The sequence below is a fragment of the Spea bombifrons genome, chromosome 5, assembly GCF_027358695.1.
Source record: "Spea bombifrons isolate aSpeBom1 chromosome 5, aSpeBom1.2.pri, whole genome shotgun sequence".
Lineage (NCBI taxonomy): Eukaryota > Metazoa > Chordata > Amphibia > Anura > Pelobatidae > Spea > Spea bombifrons.
Genome location: NC_071091.1, coordinates 38,368,631 through 38,384,185, shown reverse-complemented (window position 1 = coordinate 38,384,185; position 15,555 = coordinate 38,368,631). Strand labels below are relative to the sequence as shown.

The 15,555-nt window shown below is 39.6% G+C and overlaps 20 non-coding genes across 20 annotated transcripts; 6 read left to right on the top strand and 14 right to left on the bottom strand.

Annotated features, from left to right (window-relative positions):
• Positions 1-247: 247 nt before the first annotated feature.
• On the bottom strand, positions 248-334 carry TRNAR-UCU (transfer RNA arginine (anticodon UCU)). The gene is given in 2 exon segments: positions 248-283; positions 298-334. It is a non-coding gene; the product is annotated as a tRNA-Arg (tRNA).
• Positions 335-1,299: 965 nt separating this feature from the next.
• TRNAL-CAA (transfer RNA leucine (anticodon CAA)) lies at positions 1,300-1,409 on the bottom strand. Its single transcript has 2 exons — positions 1,372-1,409; positions 1,300-1,345 (listed from the first exon to the last, which is right to left on the bottom strand). It is a non-coding gene; the product is annotated as a tRNA-Leu (tRNA).
• Positions 1,410-2,327: 918 nt separating this feature from the next.
• Positions 2,328-2,414, bottom strand: TRNAR-UCU (transfer RNA arginine (anticodon UCU)). Its single transcript is given in 2 exon segments — positions 2,328-2,363; positions 2,378-2,414. It is a non-coding gene; the product is annotated as a tRNA-Arg (tRNA).
• Positions 2,415-2,661: 247 nt separating this feature from the next.
• TRNAR-UCG (transfer RNA arginine (anticodon UCG)) lies at positions 2,662-2,734 on the top strand. The gene has a single exon. It is a non-coding gene; the product is annotated as a tRNA-Arg (tRNA).
• A 767-nt stretch (positions 2,735-3,501) lies between these two features.
• On the bottom strand, positions 3,502-3,611 carry TRNAL-CAA (transfer RNA leucine (anticodon CAA)). Its single transcript has 2 exons — positions 3,574-3,611; positions 3,502-3,547 (listed from the first exon to the last, which is right to left on the bottom strand). It is a non-coding gene; the product is annotated as a tRNA-Leu (tRNA).
• Positions 3,612-4,529: 918 nt separating this feature from the next.
• Positions 4,530-4,616, bottom strand: TRNAR-UCU (transfer RNA arginine (anticodon UCU)). Its single transcript is given in 2 exon segments — positions 4,530-4,565; positions 4,580-4,616. It is a non-coding gene; the product is annotated as a tRNA-Arg (tRNA).
• Positions 4,617-4,863: 247 nt separating this feature from the next.
• Positions 4,864-4,936, top strand: TRNAR-UCG (transfer RNA arginine (anticodon UCG)). Its single transcript has one exon. It is a non-coding gene; the product is annotated as a tRNA-Arg (tRNA).
• A 767-nt stretch (positions 4,937-5,703) lies between these two features.
• Positions 5,704-5,813, bottom strand: TRNAL-CAA (transfer RNA leucine (anticodon CAA)). Its single transcript has 2 exons — positions 5,776-5,813; positions 5,704-5,749 (listed from the first exon to the last, which is right to left on the bottom strand). It is a non-coding gene; the product is annotated as a tRNA-Leu (tRNA).
• A 918-nt stretch (positions 5,814-6,731) lies between these two features.
• On the bottom strand, positions 6,732-6,818 carry TRNAR-UCU (transfer RNA arginine (anticodon UCU)). The gene is given in 2 exon segments: positions 6,732-6,767; positions 6,782-6,818. It is a non-coding gene; the product is annotated as a tRNA-Arg (tRNA).
• Positions 6,819-7,065: 247 nt separating this feature from the next.
• Positions 7,066-7,138, top strand: TRNAR-UCG (transfer RNA arginine (anticodon UCG)). Its single transcript has one exon. It is a non-coding gene; the product is annotated as a tRNA-Arg (tRNA).
• A 760-nt stretch (positions 7,139-7,898) lies between these two features.
• TRNAL-CAA (transfer RNA leucine (anticodon CAA)) lies at positions 7,899-8,008 on the bottom strand. The gene is made up of 2 exons: positions 7,971-8,008; positions 7,899-7,944 (listed from the first exon to the last, which is right to left on the bottom strand). It is a non-coding gene; the product is annotated as a tRNA-Leu (tRNA).
• Positions 8,009-8,926: 918 nt separating this feature from the next.
• On the bottom strand, positions 8,927-9,013 carry TRNAR-UCU (transfer RNA arginine (anticodon UCU)). Its single transcript is given in 2 exon segments — positions 8,927-8,962; positions 8,977-9,013. It is a non-coding gene; the product is annotated as a tRNA-Arg (tRNA).
• A 247-nt stretch (positions 9,014-9,260) lies between these two features.
• On the top strand, positions 9,261-9,333 carry TRNAR-UCG (transfer RNA arginine (anticodon UCG)). The gene has a single exon. It is a non-coding gene; the product is annotated as a tRNA-Arg (tRNA).
• Positions 9,334-10,100: 767 nt separating this feature from the next.
• On the bottom strand, positions 10,101-10,210 carry TRNAL-CAA (transfer RNA leucine (anticodon CAA)). The gene is made up of 2 exons: positions 10,173-10,210; positions 10,101-10,146 (listed from the first exon to the last, which is right to left on the bottom strand). It is a non-coding gene; the product is annotated as a tRNA-Leu (tRNA).
• A 918-nt stretch (positions 10,211-11,128) lies between these two features.
• On the bottom strand, positions 11,129-11,215 carry TRNAR-UCU (transfer RNA arginine (anticodon UCU)). The gene is given in 2 exon segments: positions 11,129-11,164; positions 11,179-11,215. It is a non-coding gene; the product is annotated as a tRNA-Arg (tRNA).
• A 247-nt stretch (positions 11,216-11,462) lies between these two features.
• TRNAR-UCG (transfer RNA arginine (anticodon UCG)) lies at positions 11,463-11,535 on the top strand. Its single transcript has one exon. It is a non-coding gene; the product is annotated as a tRNA-Arg (tRNA).
• Positions 11,536-13,029: 1,494 nt separating this feature from the next.
• Positions 13,030-13,139, bottom strand: TRNAL-CAA (transfer RNA leucine (anticodon CAA)). The gene is made up of 2 exons: positions 13,102-13,139; positions 13,030-13,075 (listed from the first exon to the last, which is right to left on the bottom strand). It is a non-coding gene; the product is annotated as a tRNA-Leu (tRNA).
• A 918-nt stretch (positions 13,140-14,057) lies between these two features.
• TRNAR-UCU (transfer RNA arginine (anticodon UCU)) lies at positions 14,058-14,144 on the bottom strand. The gene is given in 2 exon segments: positions 14,058-14,093; positions 14,108-14,144. It is a non-coding gene; the product is annotated as a tRNA-Arg (tRNA).
• A 247-nt stretch (positions 14,145-14,391) lies between these two features.
• On the top strand, positions 14,392-14,464 carry TRNAR-UCG (transfer RNA arginine (anticodon UCG)). Its single transcript has one exon. It is a non-coding gene; the product is annotated as a tRNA-Arg (tRNA).
• A 767-nt stretch (positions 14,465-15,231) lies between these two features.
• On the bottom strand, positions 15,232-15,341 carry TRNAL-CAA (transfer RNA leucine (anticodon CAA)). The gene is made up of 2 exons: positions 15,304-15,341; positions 15,232-15,277 (listed from the first exon to the last, which is right to left on the bottom strand). It is a non-coding gene; the product is annotated as a tRNA-Leu (tRNA).
• Positions 15,342-15,555: the final 214 nt, after the last annotated feature.

Sequence of the window (15,555 nt, the reverse complement as noted above, 5' to 3'; positions counted from 1 at the left end):
TTTCCACACTTGTGTTAAATCGTTCTATTGTTTCAGATTACCATAATTTCTCAGACAAATTGTGGATTTTTGAAATTACAATTTAATCAGTCAATTAAAATCTGTCAGATTAAGATCTGTCAGATTAAGATCTGTCAATTGTATTTCAGAAATTTTTCAGAGTGGATATTGCAATTTTTCCATGTGTGGATATTGCAACTTATAACTAAACAAGAACATCAAATGCAGTCAACCACTGGAAAAACCACAACTCTGGTGGGACTCGAACCCACAACCTTTGAATGCCTTGACAAGTGCTAGAAGTCCAATGCGCTATCCATTGCGCCACAGAGCCTACATATGCAAAAAGCAGACGTCATGAAACCACCTATCTGACTCAAGCATAATCCTTCGTACATAGATGTTTCAAATGCATTAGTCGTTTCTGTCGCAAACTTTCTTTCGCAAACTTTGCATGCAGACTGCGTGGCCTAATGGATGAGGCGTCTGACTTCGGATCAGAAGCTTGAGGGTTCGAGTCCCTTTGTGGTCGGAGATGCCGGAGGTTTGGTTTTGTTGTTCTTTAGAGTTCTTCCATATCAATGAATGTCAGGCAAGTGGAAACTAAGATTTCAACAGTTTCTTTCCATGTTACGTGTCACCCAAGATATTTAGTCCCTCTTGGTATGAAAGGCAGACATGTCAAAACTAAGATTTCAAGTGTTGATTGCCATATGATCATAACCCTATCTTGGCCTACAAGGTACCTCTACGGATAGTGCGTTGTTGCGAGATTTGATTAAATCAAAGTTGTCTGCAATTTACTCTTTCAAAAACTTTGAACAAACGTAAATTCTTTTTCCAACTATTGTTATGAAGACTTTGGCTCAAAGCGGCTCCATAAGAGTCACAGGCACCCTTGATTTCCTGTTGTACACTTTCTTATCTCTTTCCCCCAAGAAATCTATGTGACAGCTAATGGAAAGTATCTACACCTGGGTCGTTATTTTCACCTCTTTCGGTATGTCTTCTCTGCGTAGTGCGGAATAAGACTCTTGTGTTTTGTCAAGACCTCGTGGCCTAATGGGTAAGGTGTCTGACTTTGGATGGGAAGATTGAGGATTTGAGTTGTCTTGAGGTTGCTGGTGGTTTAGATCCCCAGGTTACTGTTCTTTTGAGTCTAGAGATTGTACATTGCTGTCTTATGTTATGAAATCAATGTCTTCTGCAATGTACTCTTTCAACGCTTAAATTCAATCTTGGATTCTTTCTCAAAAAATTGTTGAATTAAACGAAGCTCAAAGCACAAAAGAAGATGACTGTCAGAAGTGGGATTTGAACCCACGCCTCCGCATGGAGACCAGAAGACCCTCACAGAGAGAAGATTGCATTCTTGAGTCTGGCGCCTTAGCCCACTCGGCCATCCTGACAAGCTACAGCTGCTAAGAAAGAAGATATTTTTTTACATGGTTTCAAGGCAAGGGACTAGCTCGTAGGGGACCTTTTGCCATTGCATTGGTTTAAAGTGGCTTCATTAGAGTCACAGGGTAAGCAGACTTGAGATCCTGCATATGAAGGCTAAGATTTCACATGTGTTTTTTGATAGGCCATAGGACCACCATACTTATCGCCCTCTGGGCATGCAGGGTTCTTCGACGTATTGTGTGTTACCAACACCTTTAATAAAATCAAAGTTGATTGCGATGTACTGTTTCAAACACTTAAAGGCAAACTTTAATTCTTTCTCCAACTATTGTTATGAAGACTTTGGCTCCAAGTGGCTCCATAAGAGTCACAGGGCACCCTTGATTTTCTGTTGTACATTTCCTAATCTTTTTGCCCAAAGAAATCTATGTGATCATCCTTTGTATAATGTGCCACAGGGCCCACTACTGAAACACATTTCACACTAGAGTAAAATCTGTCAATTGTATTACAGACATTTTTCAGAGACAATTTGTGGATATTGCAACCTAAAACTAAACAAGCACATCAAATGCAGTCAACCACTGGAAAAAAAACACGATTCTAGTGGGACTCGAACCCACAACCTTTGAATATTGGCATTATTTTCGCATCAAAATTTTAATCTTACAAACGGAGCGCTAAACTGCTTTCCACACTTGTGTTAAATCGTTCTATTGTTTCAGATTACCATAATTTCTCACAGACAAATTGTGGATATTTGGAATTACAATTTAATCAGTCAATTAAAATCTGTCAGATTAAGATCTGTCAATTGTATTTCAGAAATTTTTCAGAGTGGATATTGCAATTTTTCCATGTGTGGATATTGCAACTTATAACTAAACAAGAACATCAAATGCAGTCAACCACTGGAAAAACCACGACTCTGGTGGGACTCGAACCCACAACCTTTGAATGCCTTGACAAGTGCTAGAAGTCCAATGCGCTATCCATTGCGCCACAGAGCCTACATATGCAAGAAGCAGACATCATGAAGCCACCTATCTGACTCACGCATAATCCTTCGTACATAGATGTTTCAAATGCATTAGTCGTTTCTGTGTCCTACGTTTGTCTGCATGTTCTTAATTAACATCAGTCAGAGGAAGGACAGTGGTCATAAAAAGCATATTGTGGCATGTGAAGTAAAGGAAATATAGTTATGTTTCTCTATGAGAAACGTATCCACACATTCTTTCACAAACTTTGCATGCAGACCGCGTGGCCTAATGGATAAGGCGTCTGACTTCGGATCAGAAGATTGAGGGTTCGAGTCCCTTCGTGGTCGGAGATGCCGGAGGTTTGGTTTTGTTGTTCTTTAGAGTTCTTCCATATCAATGAATGTCAGGCAAGTGGAAACTAAGATTTCAACAGTTTCTTTCCATGTTACGTGTCACCCAAGATATTTAGTCCCTCTTGGTATGAAAGGCAGACATGTCAAAACTAAGATTTCAAGTGTTGATTGCCATATGATCATAACCCTATCTTGGCCTACAAGGTACCTCTACGGATAGTGCGTTGTTGCGAGATTTGATTAAATCAAAGTTGTCTGCAATTTACTCTTTCAAAAACTTTGAACAAACGTAAATTCTTTTTCCAACTATTGTTATGAAGACTTTGGCTCAAAGCGGCTCCATAAGAGTCACAGGCACCCTTGATTTCCTGTTGTACACTTTCTTATCTCTTTCCCCCAAGAAATCTATGTGACAGCTATTGGAAAGTATCTACACCTGGGTCGTTATTTTCACCTCTTTCGGTATGTCTTCTCTGCGAAGTGCGGAATAAGACTCTTGTGTTTTGTCAAGACCTCGTGGCCTAATGGGTAAGGTGTCTGACTTTGGATGGGAAGATTGAGGATTTGAGTTGTCTTGAGTTTGCTGGTGGTTTAGATCCCCAGGTTACTGTTCTTTTGAGTCTAGAGATTGTACATTGCTGTCTTATGTTATGAAATCAATGTCTTCTGCAATGTACTCTTTCAACGCTTAAATTCAATCTTGGATTCTTTCTCAAAAAATTGTTGAATTAAACGAAGCTCAAAGCACAAAAGAAGATGACTGTCAGAAGTGGGATTTGAACCCACGCCTCCGCATGGAGACCAGAAGACCCTCACAGAGAGAAGATTGCATTCTTGAGTCTGGCGCCTTAGACCACTCGGCCATCCTGACAAGCTACAGCTGCTAAGAAAGAAGATATTTTTTTACATGGTTTCAAGGCAAGGGACTAGCTCGTAGGGGACCTTTTGCCATTGCATTGGTTTAAAGTGGCTTCATTAGAGTCACAGGGTAAGCAGACTTGAGATCCTGCATATGAAGGCTAAGATTTCACATGTGTTTTTTGATGTGCCATATGACCACCATACTTATCGCCCTCTGGGCATGCAGGGTTCTTCGACATATTGTGTGTTACCAACACCTTTAATGAAATCAAAGTTGATTGCGATGTACTGTTTCAAACACTTAAAGGCAAACTTTAAGTCTTTCTCCAACTATTGTTATGAAGACTTTGGCTCCAAGTGGCTCCATAAGAGTCACAGGGCACCCTTGATTTTCTGTTGTACATTTCCTAATCTTTTTGCCCAAAGAAATCTATGTGATCATCCTTTGTATAATGTGCCACAGGGCCCACTACTGAAACACATTTCACACTAGAGTAAAATCTGTCAATTGTATTACAGACATTTTTCAGAGACAATTTGTGGATATTGCAACCTAAAACTAAACAAGCACATCAAATGCAGTCAACCACTGGAAAAAAAACACGATTCTAGTGGGACTCGAACCCACAACCTTTGAATATTGGCATTATTTTCGCATCAAAATTTTAATCTTACAAACGGAGCGCTAAACTGCTTTCCACACTTGTGTTAAATCGTTCTATTGTTTCAGATTACCATAATTTCTCACAGACAAATTGTGGATATTTGGAATTACAATTTAATCAGTCAATTAAAATCTGTCAGATTAAGATCTGTCAATTGTATTTCAGAAATTTTTCAGAGTGGATATTGCAATTTTTCCATGTGTGGATATTGCAACTTATAACTAAACAAGAACATCAAATGCAGTCAACCACTGGAAAAACCACGACTCTGGTGGGACTCGAACCCACAACCTTTGAATGCCTTGACAAGTGCTAGAAGTCCAATGCGCTATCCATTGCGCCACAGAGCCTACATATGCAAGAAGCAGACATCATGAAGCCACCTATCTGACTCACGCATAATCCTTCGTACATAGATGTTTCAAATGCATTAGTCGTTTCTGTGTCCTACGTTTGTCTGCATGTTCTTAATTAACATCAGTCAGAGGAAGGACAGTGGTCATAAAAAGCATATTGTGGCATGTGAAGTAAAGGAAATATAGTTATGTTTCTCTATGAGAAACGTATCCACACATTCTTTCACAAACTTTGCATGCAGACCGCGTGGCCTAATGGATAAGGCGTCTGACTTCGGATCAGAAGATTGAGGGTTCGAGTCCCTTCGTGGTCGGAGATGCCGGAGGTTTGGTTTTGTTGTTCTTTAGAGTTCTTCCATATCAATGAATGTCAGGCAAGTGGAAACTAAGATTTCAACAGTTTCTTTCCATGTTACGTGTCACCCAAGATATTTAGTCCCTCTTGGTATGAAAGGCAGACATGTCAAAACTAAGATTTCAAGTGTTGATTGCCATATGATCATAACCCTATCTTGGCCTACAAGGTACCTCTACGGATAGTGCGTTGTTGCGAGATTTGATTAAATCAAAGTTGTCTGCAATTTACTCTTTCAAAAACTTTGAACAAACGTAAATTCTTTTTCCAACTATTGTTATGAAGACTTTGGCTCAAAGCGGCTCCATAAGAGTCACAGGCACCCTTGATTTCCTGTTGTACACTTTCTTATCTCTTTCCCCCAAGAAATCTATGTGACAGCTATTGGAAAGTATCTACACCTGGGTCGTTATTTTCACCTCTTTCGGTATGTCTTCTCTGCGAAGTGCGGAATAAGACTCTTGTGTTTTGTCAAGACCTCGTGGCCTAATGGGTAAGGTGTCTGACTTTGGATGGGAAGATTGAGGATTTGAGTTGTCTTGAGTTTGCTGGTGGTTTAGATCCCCAGGTTACTGTTCTTTTGAGTCTAGAGATTGTACATTGCTGTCTTATGTTATGAAATCAATGTCTTCTGCAATGTACTCTTTCAACGCTTAAATTCAATCTTGGATTCTTTCTCAAAAAATTGTTGAATTAAACGAAGCTCAAAGCACAAAAGAAGATGACTGTCAGAAGTGGGATTTGAACCCACGCCTCCGCATGGAGACCAGAAGACCCTCACAGAGAGAAGATTGCATTCTTGAGTCTGGCGCCTTAGACCACTCGGCCATCCTGACAAGCTACAGCTGCTAAGAAAGAAGATATTTTTTTACATGGTTTCAAGGCAAGGGACTAGCTCGTAGGGGACCTTTTGCCATTGCATTGGTTTAAAGTGGCTTCATTAGAGTCACAGGGTAAGCAGACTTGAGATCCTGCATATGAAGGCTAAGATTTCACATGTGTTTTTTGATGTGCCATATGACCACCATACTTATCGCCCTCTGGGCATGCAGGGTTCTTCGACATATTGTGTGTTACCAACACCTTTAATGAAATCAAAGTTGATTGCGATGTACTGTTTCAAACACTTAAAGGCAAACTTTAAGTCTTTCTCCAACTATTGTTATGAAGACTTTGGCTCCAAGTGGCTCCATAAGAGTCACAGGGCACCCTTGATTTTCTGTTGTACATTTCCTAATCTTTTTGCCCAAAGAAATCTATGTGATCATCCTTTGTATAATGTGCCACAGGGCCCACTACTGAAACACATTTCACACTAGAGTAAAATCTGTCAATTGTATTACAGACATTTTTCAGAGACAATTTGTGGATATTGCAACCTAAAACTAAACAAGCACATCAAATGCAGTCAACCACTGGAAAAAAAACACGATTCTAGTGGGACTCGAACCCACAACCTTTGAATATTGGCATTATTTTCGCATCAAAATTTTAATCTTACAAACGGAGCGCTAAACTGCTTTCCACACTTGTGTTAAATCGTTCTATTGTTTCAGATTACCATAATTTCTCACAGACAAATTGTGGATATTTGGAATTACAATTTAATCAGTCAATTAAAATCTGTCAGATTAAGATCTGTCAATTGTATTTCAGAAATTTTTCAGAGTGGATATTGCAATTTTTCCATGTGTGGATATTGCAACTTATAACTAAACAAGAACATCAAATGCAGTCAACCACTGGAAAAACCATGACTCTGGTGGGACTCGAACCCACAACCTTTGAATGCCTTGACAAGTGCTAGAAGTCCAATGCGCTATCCATTGCGCCACAGAGCCTACATATGCAAGACGCAGACGTCATGAAACCACCTATCTGACTCACGCATAATCCTTCGTACATAGATGTTTCAAATGCATTAGTCGTTTCTGTGTCCTACGTTTGTCTGCATGTTCTTAATTAACATCAGTCAGAGGAAGGACAGTGGTCATAAAAAGCATATTGTGGCATGTGAAGTAAAGGAAATATAGTTATGTTTCTCTATGAGAAACGTATCCACACATTCTTTCGCAAACTTTGCATGCAGACCGCGTGGCCTAATGGATAAGGCGTCTGACTTCGGATCAGAAGATTGAGGGTTCGAGTCCCTTCGTGGTCGGAGATGCCGGAGGTTTGGTTTTGTTGTTCTTTAGAGTTCTTCCATATCAATGAATGTCAGGCAAGTGGAAACTAAGATTTCAACAGTTTCTTTCCATGTTACGTGTCACCCAAGATATTTAGTCCCTCTTGGTATGAAAGGCAGACATGTCAAAACTAAGATTTCAAGTGTTGATTGCCATATGATCATAACCCTATCTTGGCCTACAAGGTACCTCTACGGATAGTGCGTTGTTGCGAGATTTGATTAAATCAAAGTTGTCTGCAATTTACTCTTTCAAAAACTTTGAACAAACGTAAATTCTTTTTCCAACTATTGTTATGAAGACTTTGGCTCAAAGCGGCTCCATAAGAGTCACAGGCACCCTTGATTTCCTGTTGTACATTTTCTTATCTCTTTCCCCCAAGAAATCTATGTGACAGCTATTGGAAAGTATCTACACCTGGGTCGTTATTTTCACCTCTTTCGGTATGTCTTCTCTGCGAAGTGCGGAATAAGACTCTTGTGTTTTGTCAAGACCTCGTGGCCTAATGGGTAAGGTGTCTGACTTTGGATGGGAAGATTGAGGATTTGAGTTGTCTTGAGTTTGCTGGTGGTTTAGATCCCCAGGTTACTGTTCTTTTGAGTCTAGAGATTGTACATTGCTGTCTTATGTTATGAAATCAATGTCTTCTGCAATGTACTCTTTCAACGCTTAAATTCAATCTTGGATTCTTTCTCAAAAAATTGTTGAATTAAACGAAGCTCAAAAGAAGAAGACTGTCAGGAGTGGGATTTGAACCCACGCCTCCGCATGGAGACCAGAAGACCCTCACAGAGAGAAGATTGCATTCTTGAGTCTGGCGCCTTAGACCACTCGGCCATCCTGACAAGCTACAGCTGCTAAGAAAGAAGATATGTTTTTACATGGTTTCAAGGCAAGGGACTAGCTCGTAGGGGACCTTTTGCCATTGCATTGGTTTAAAGTGGCTTCATTAGAGTCACAGGGTAAGCAGACTTGAGATCCTGCATATGAAGGCTAAGATTTCACATGTGTTTTTTGATGTGCCATATGACCACCATACTTATCGCCCTCTGGGCATGCAGGGTTCTTCGACATATTGTGTGTTACCAACACCTTTAATGAAATCAAAGTTGATTGCGATGTACTGTTTCAAACACTTAAAGGCAAACTTTAATTCTTTCTCCAACTATTGTTATGAAGACTTTGGCTCCAAGTGGCTCCATAAGAGTCACAGGGCACCCTTGATTTTCTGTTGTACATTTCCTAATCTTTTTGCCCAAAGAAATCTATGTGATCATCCTTTGTATAATGTGCCACAGGGCCCACTACTGAAACACATTTCACACTAGAGTAAAATCTGTCAATTGTATTACAGACATTTTTCAGAGACAATTTGTGGATATTGCAACCTAAAACTAAACAAGCACATCAAATGCAGTCAACCACTGGAAAAAAAACACGATTCTAGTGGGACTCGAACCCACAACCTTTGAATATTGGCATTATTTTCGCATCAAAATTTTAATCTTACAAACGGAGCGCTAAACTGCTTTCCACACTTGTGTTAAATCGTTCTATTGTTTCAGATTACCATAATTTCTCACAGACAAATTGTGGATATTTGGAATTACAATTTAATCAGTCAATTAAAATCTGTCAGATTAAGATCTGTCAATTGTATTTCAGAAATTTTTCAGAGTGGATATTGCAATTTTTCCATGTGTGGATATTGCAACTTATAACTAAACAAGAACATCAAATGCAGTCAACCACTGGAAAAACCACGACTCTGGTGGGACTCGAACCCACAACCTTTGAATGCCTTGACAAGTGCTAGAAGTCCAATGCGCTATCCATTGCGCCACAGAGCCTACATATGCAAGAAGCAGACGTCATGAAACCACCTATCTGACTCACGCATAATCCTTCGTACATAGATGTTTCAAATGCATTAGTCGTTTCTGTGTCCTACGTTTGTCTGCATGTTCTTAATTAACATCAGTCAGAGGAAGGACAGTGGTCATAAAAAGCATATTGTGGCATGTGAAGTAAAGGAAATATAGTTATGTTTCTCTATGAGAAACGTATCCACACATTCTTTCGCAAACTTTGCATGCAGACCGCGTGGCCTAATGGATAAGGCGTCTGACTTCGGATCAGAAGATTGAGGGTTCGAGTCCCTTCGTGGTCGGAGATGCCGGAGGTTTGGTTTTGTTGTTCTTTAGAGTTCTTCCATATCAATGAATGTCAGGCAAGTGGAAACTAAGATTTCAACAGTTTCTTTCCATGTTACGTGTCACCCAAGATATTTAGTCCCTCTTGGTATGAAAGGCAGACATGTCAAAACTAAGATTTCAAGTGTTGATTGCCATATGATCATAACCCTATCTTGGCCTACAAGGTACCTCTACGGATAGTGCGTTGTTGCAAGATTTGATTAAATCAAAGTTGTCTGCAATTTACTCTTTCAAAAACTTTGAACAAACGTAAATTCTTTTTCCAACTATTGTTATGAAGACTTTGGCTCAAAGCGGCTCCATAAGAGTCACAGGCACCCTTGATTTCCTGTTGTACACTTTCTTATCTCTTTCCCCCAAGAAATCTATGTGACAGCTATTGGAAAGTATCTACACCTGGGTCGTTATTTTCACCTCTTTCGGTATGTCTTCTCTGCGAAGTGCGGAATAAGACTCTTGTGTTTTGTCAAGACCTCGTGGCCTAATGGGTAAGGTGTCTGACTTTGGATGGGAAGATTGAGGATTTGAGTTGTCTTGAGGTTGCTGGTGGTTTAGATCCCCAGGTTACTGTTCTTTTGAGTCTAGAGATTGTACATTGCTGTCTTATGTTATGAAATCAATGTCTTCTGCAATGTACTCTTTCAACGCTTAAATTCAATCTTGGATTCTTTCTCAAAAAAATGTTGAATTAAACGAAGCTCAAAGCACAAAAGAAGATGACTGTCAGAAGTGGGATTTGAACCCACGCCTCCGCATGGAGACCAGAAGACCCTCACAGAGAGAAGATTGCATTCTTGAGTCTGGCGCCTTAGACCACTCGGCCATCCTGACAAGCTACAGCTGCTAAGAAAGAAGATATTTTTTTACATGGTTTCAAGGCAAGGGACTAGCTCGTAGGGGACCTTTTGCCATTGCATTGGTTTAAAGTGGCTTCATTAGAGTCACAGGGTAAGCAGACTTGAGATCCTGCATATGAAGGCTAAGATTTCACATGTGTTTTTTGATGTGCCATATGACCACCATACTTATCGCCCTCTGGGCATGCAGGGTTCTTCGACATATTGTGTGTTACCAACACCTTTAATGAAATCAAAGTTGATTGCGATGTACTGTTTCAAACACTTAAAGGCAAACTTTAATTCTTTCTCCAACTATTGTTATGAAGACTTTGGCTTCAAGTGGCTCCATAAGAGTCACAGGGCACCCTTGATTTTCTGTTGTACATTTCCTAATCTTTTTGCCCAAAGAAATCTATGTGATCATCCTTTGTATAATGTGCCACAGGGCCCACTACTGAAACACATTTCACACTAGAGTAAAATCTGTCAATTGTATTACAGACATTTTTCAGAGACAATTTGTGGATATTGCAACCTAAAACTAAACAAGCACATCAAATGCAGTCAACCACTGGAAAAAAAACACGATTCTAGTGGGACTCGAACCCACAACCTTTGAATATTGGCATTATTTTCGCATCAAAATTTTAATCTTACAAACGGAGCGCTAAACTGCTTTCCACACTTGTGTTAAATCGTTCTATTGTTTCAGATTACCATAATTTCTCACAGACAAATTGTGGATATTTGGAATTACAATTTAATCAGTCAATTAAAATCTGTCAGATTAAGATCTGTCAATTGTATTTCAGAAATTTTTCAGAGTGGATATTGCAATTTTTCCATGTGTGGATATTGCAACTTATAACTAAACAAGAACATCAAATGCAGTCAACCACTGGAAGAACCACGACTCTGGTGGGACTTGAACCCACAACCTTTGAACGCCTTGACAAGTGCTAGAAGTCCAATGCGCTATCCATTGCGCCACAGAGCCTACATATGCAAGAAGCAGACGTCATGAAACCACCTATCTGACTCACGCATAATCCTTCGTACATAGATGTTTCAAATGCATTAGTCGTTTCTGTGTCCTACGTTTGTCTGCATGTTCTTAATTAACATCAGTCAGAGGAAGGACAGTGGTCATAAAAAGCATATTGTGGCATGTGAAGTAAAGGAAATATAGTTATGTTTCTCTATGAGAAACGTATCCACACATTCTTTCGCAAACTTTGCATGCAGACCGCGTGGCCTAATGGATAAGGCGTCTGACTTCGGATCAGAAGATTGAGGGTTCGAGTCCCTTCGTGGTCGGAGATGCCGGAGGTTTGGTTTTGTTGTTCTTTAGAGTTCTTCCATATCAATGAATGTCAGGCAAGTGGAAACTAAGATTTCAACAGTTTCTTTCCATGTTACGTGTCACCCAAGATATTTAGTCCCTCTTGGTATGAAAGGCAGACATGTCAAAACTAAGATTTCAAGTGTTGATTGCCATATGATCATAACCCTATCTTGGCCTACAAGGTACCTCTACGGATAGTGCGTTGTTGCGAGATTTGATTAAATCAAAGTTGTCTGCAATTTACTCTTTCAAAAACTTTGAACAAACGTAAATTCTTTTTCCAACTATTGTTATGAAGACTTTGGCTCAAAGCGGCTCCATAAGAGTCACAGGCACCCTTGATTTCCTGTTGTACATTTTCTTATCTCTTTCTGTAAGAAAATATATAGGGCCAATACAAACTTCAAATAATTGGATCACATATAAATGTATGTGCGTCAAAAATAGGCAGAGTCACTTAGATGCAAACAAAGGTAAAACATTTAATACGAACAAAAATAAAAGAAGAATATAAAAAGAAGATAACAAAAATAATACGAAACAAGTCTTACAAAACCTTGGAAAGGAATTTAGTTGATGGCATCTGTCCTATGCATTCCTGAGGATGGAGGGAGGGAGTGTTGGGACAAGAAGAGTCCGTGGATGGCAAGTACATCTCTCCTCTACCTCCCCTCCCATGCCTTTCGTACACCAAGCTTATATATCATTTGAAAATGATGTCAGTCTATTGGTCTTCACCTAATTAGGTGTTCAAACATGTTCACTTAGGTCTTACACGCCCAAACCCTATTTTAGGTGGTCGCTGTACGTATATTGTAATGCCCTTTTAGAGTTACAACTATACCATGCATTAGCAAGCTACTATCCTATCTATAGACTGCATGTTCAGCAAATCCTTCATTCTATATTTAAGGTCAAGGAAACCTTGAAACATATTAATATATCTTAATTATCATTTATTTATGCCTAATAATTACATATCTTTGACTATTGTCTATACTAATAATTATATATCTTTGACTATTGCCTATACTAATAATTATATATGGTCCATTTCTTAATTGAGGTTAGAAAATGTATTAGAATATTTTACACTTTCCCCCAAGAAATCTATGTGACAGCTATTGGAAAGTATCTACACCTGGGTCGTTATTTTCACCTCTTTCGGTATGTCTTCTCTGCGAAGTGCGGAATAAGACTCTTGTGTTTTGTCAAGACCTCGTGGCCTAATGGGTAAGGTGTCTGACTTTGGATGGGAAGTTTGAGGATTTGAGTTGTCTTGAGTTTGCTGGTGGTTTAGATCCCCAGGTTACTGTTCTTTTGAGTCTAGAGATTGTACATTGCTGTCTTATGTTATGAAATCAATGTCTTCTGCAATGTACTCTTTCAACGCTTAAATTCAATCTTGGATTCTTTCTCAAAAAATTGTTGAATTAAACGAAGCTCAAAGCACAAATGAAGATGACTGTCAGAAGTGGGATTTGAACCCACGCCTCCGCATGGAGACCAGAAGACCCTCACAGAGAGAAGATTGCATTCTTGAGTCTGGCACCTTAGACCACTCGGCCATCCTGACAAGCGACAGCTGCTAAGAAAGAAGATATTTTTTTACATGGTTTCAAGGCAAGGGACTAGCTCGTAGGGGACCTTTTGCCATTGCATTGGTTTAAAGTGGCTTCATTAGAGTCACAGGGTAAGCAGACTTGAGATCCTGCATATGAAGGCTAAGATTTCACATGTGTTTTTTGATGTGCCATATGACCACCATACTTATCGCCCTCTGGGCATGCAGGGTTCTTCGACATATTGTGTGTTACCAACACCTTTAATGAAATCAAAGTTGATTGCGATGTACTGTTTCAAACACTTAAAGGCAAACTTTAATTCTTTCTCCAACTATTGTTATGAAGACTTTGGCTCCAAGTGGCTCCATAAGAGTCACAGGGCACCCTTGATTTTCTGTTGTACATTTCCTAATCTTTTTGCCCAAAGAAATCTATGTGATCATCCTTTGTATAATGTGCCACAGGGCCCACTACTGAAACACATTTCACACTAGAGTAAAATCTGTCAATTGTATTACAGACATTTTTCAGAGACAATTTGTGGATATTGCAACCTAAAACTAAACAAGCACATCAAATGCAGTCAACCACTGGAAAAAAAACATGATTCTAGTGGGACTCGAACCCACAACCTTTGAATATTGGCATTATTTTCGCATCAAAATTTTAGTCTTACAAACGGAGCGCTAAACTGCTTTCCACACTTGTGTTAAATCGTTCTATTGTTTCAGATTACCATAATTTCTCACAGACAAATTGTGGATATTTGGAATTACAATTTAATCAGTCAATTAAAATCTGTCAGATTAAGATCTGTCAATTGTATTTCAGAAATTTTTCAGAGTGGATATTGCAATTTTTCCATGTGTGGATATTGCAACTTATAACTAAACAAGAACATCAAATGCAGTCAACCACTGGAAAAACCACGACTCTGGTGGGACTCGAACCCACAACCTTTGAATGCCTTGACAAGTGCTAGAAGTCCAATGCGCTATCCATTGCGCCACAGAGCCTACATATGCAAGACGCAGACGTCATGAAACCACCTATCTGACTCACGCATAATCCTTCGTACATAGATGTTTCAAATGCATTATTCGTTTCTGTGTCCTACGTTTGTCTGCATGTTCTTAATTAACATCAGTCAGAGGAAGGACAGTGGTCATAAAAAGCATATTGTGGCATGTGAAGTAAAGGAAATATAGTTATGTTTCTCTATGAGAAACGTATCCACACATTCTTTCGCAAACTTTGCATGCAGACCGCGTGGCCTAATGGATAAGGCGTCTGACTTCGGATCAGAAGATTGAGGGTTCGAGTCCCTTCGTGGTCGGAGATGCCGGAGGTTTGGTTTTGTTGTTCTTTAGAGTTCTTCCATATCAATGAATGTCAGGCAAGTGGAAACTAAGATTTCAACAGTTTCTTTCCATGTTACGTGTCACCCAAGATATTTAGTCCCTCTTGGTATGAAAGGCAGACATGTCAAAACTAAGATTTCAAGTGTTGATTGCCATATGATCATAACCCTATCTTGGCCTACAAGGTACCTCTACGGATAGTGCGTTGTTGCAAGATTTGATTAAATCAAAGTTGTCTGCAATTTACTCTTTCAAAAACTTTGAACAAACGTAAATTCTTTTTCCAACTATTGTTATGAAGACTTTGGCTCAAAGCGGCTCCATAAGAGTCACAGGCACCCTTGATTTCCTGTTGTACACTTTCTTATCTCTTTCCCCCAAGAAATCTATGTGACAGCTATTGGAAAGTATCTACACCTGGGTCGTTATTTTCACCTCTTTCGGTATGTCTTCTCTGCGAAGTGCGGAATAAGACTCTTGTGTTTTGTCAAGACCTCGTGGCCTAATGGGTAAGGTGTCTGACTTTGGATGGGAAGATTGAGGATTTGAGTTGTCTTGAGGTTGCTGGTGGTTTAGATCCCCAGGTTACTGTTCTTTTGAGTCTAGAGATTGTACATTGCTGTCTTATGTTATGAAATCAATGTCTTCTGCAATGTACTCTTTCAACGCTTAAATTCAATCTTGGATTCTTTCTCAAAAAAATGTTGAATTAAACGAAGCTCAAAGCACAAAAGAAGATGACTGTCAGAAGTGGGATTTGAACCCACGCCTCCGCATGGAGACCAGAAGACCCTCACAGAGAGAAGATTGCATTCTTGAGTCTGGCGCCTTAGACCACTCGGCCATCCTGACAAGCTACAGCTGCTAAGAAAGAAGATATTTTTTTACATGGTTTCAAGGCAAGGGACTAGCTCGTAGGGGACCTTTTGCCATTGCATTGGTTTAAAGTGGCTTCATTAGAGTCACAGGGTAAGCAGACTTGAGATCCTGCATATGAAGGCTAAGATTTCACATGTGTTTTTTGATGTGCCATATGACCACCATACTTATCGCCCTCTGGGCATGC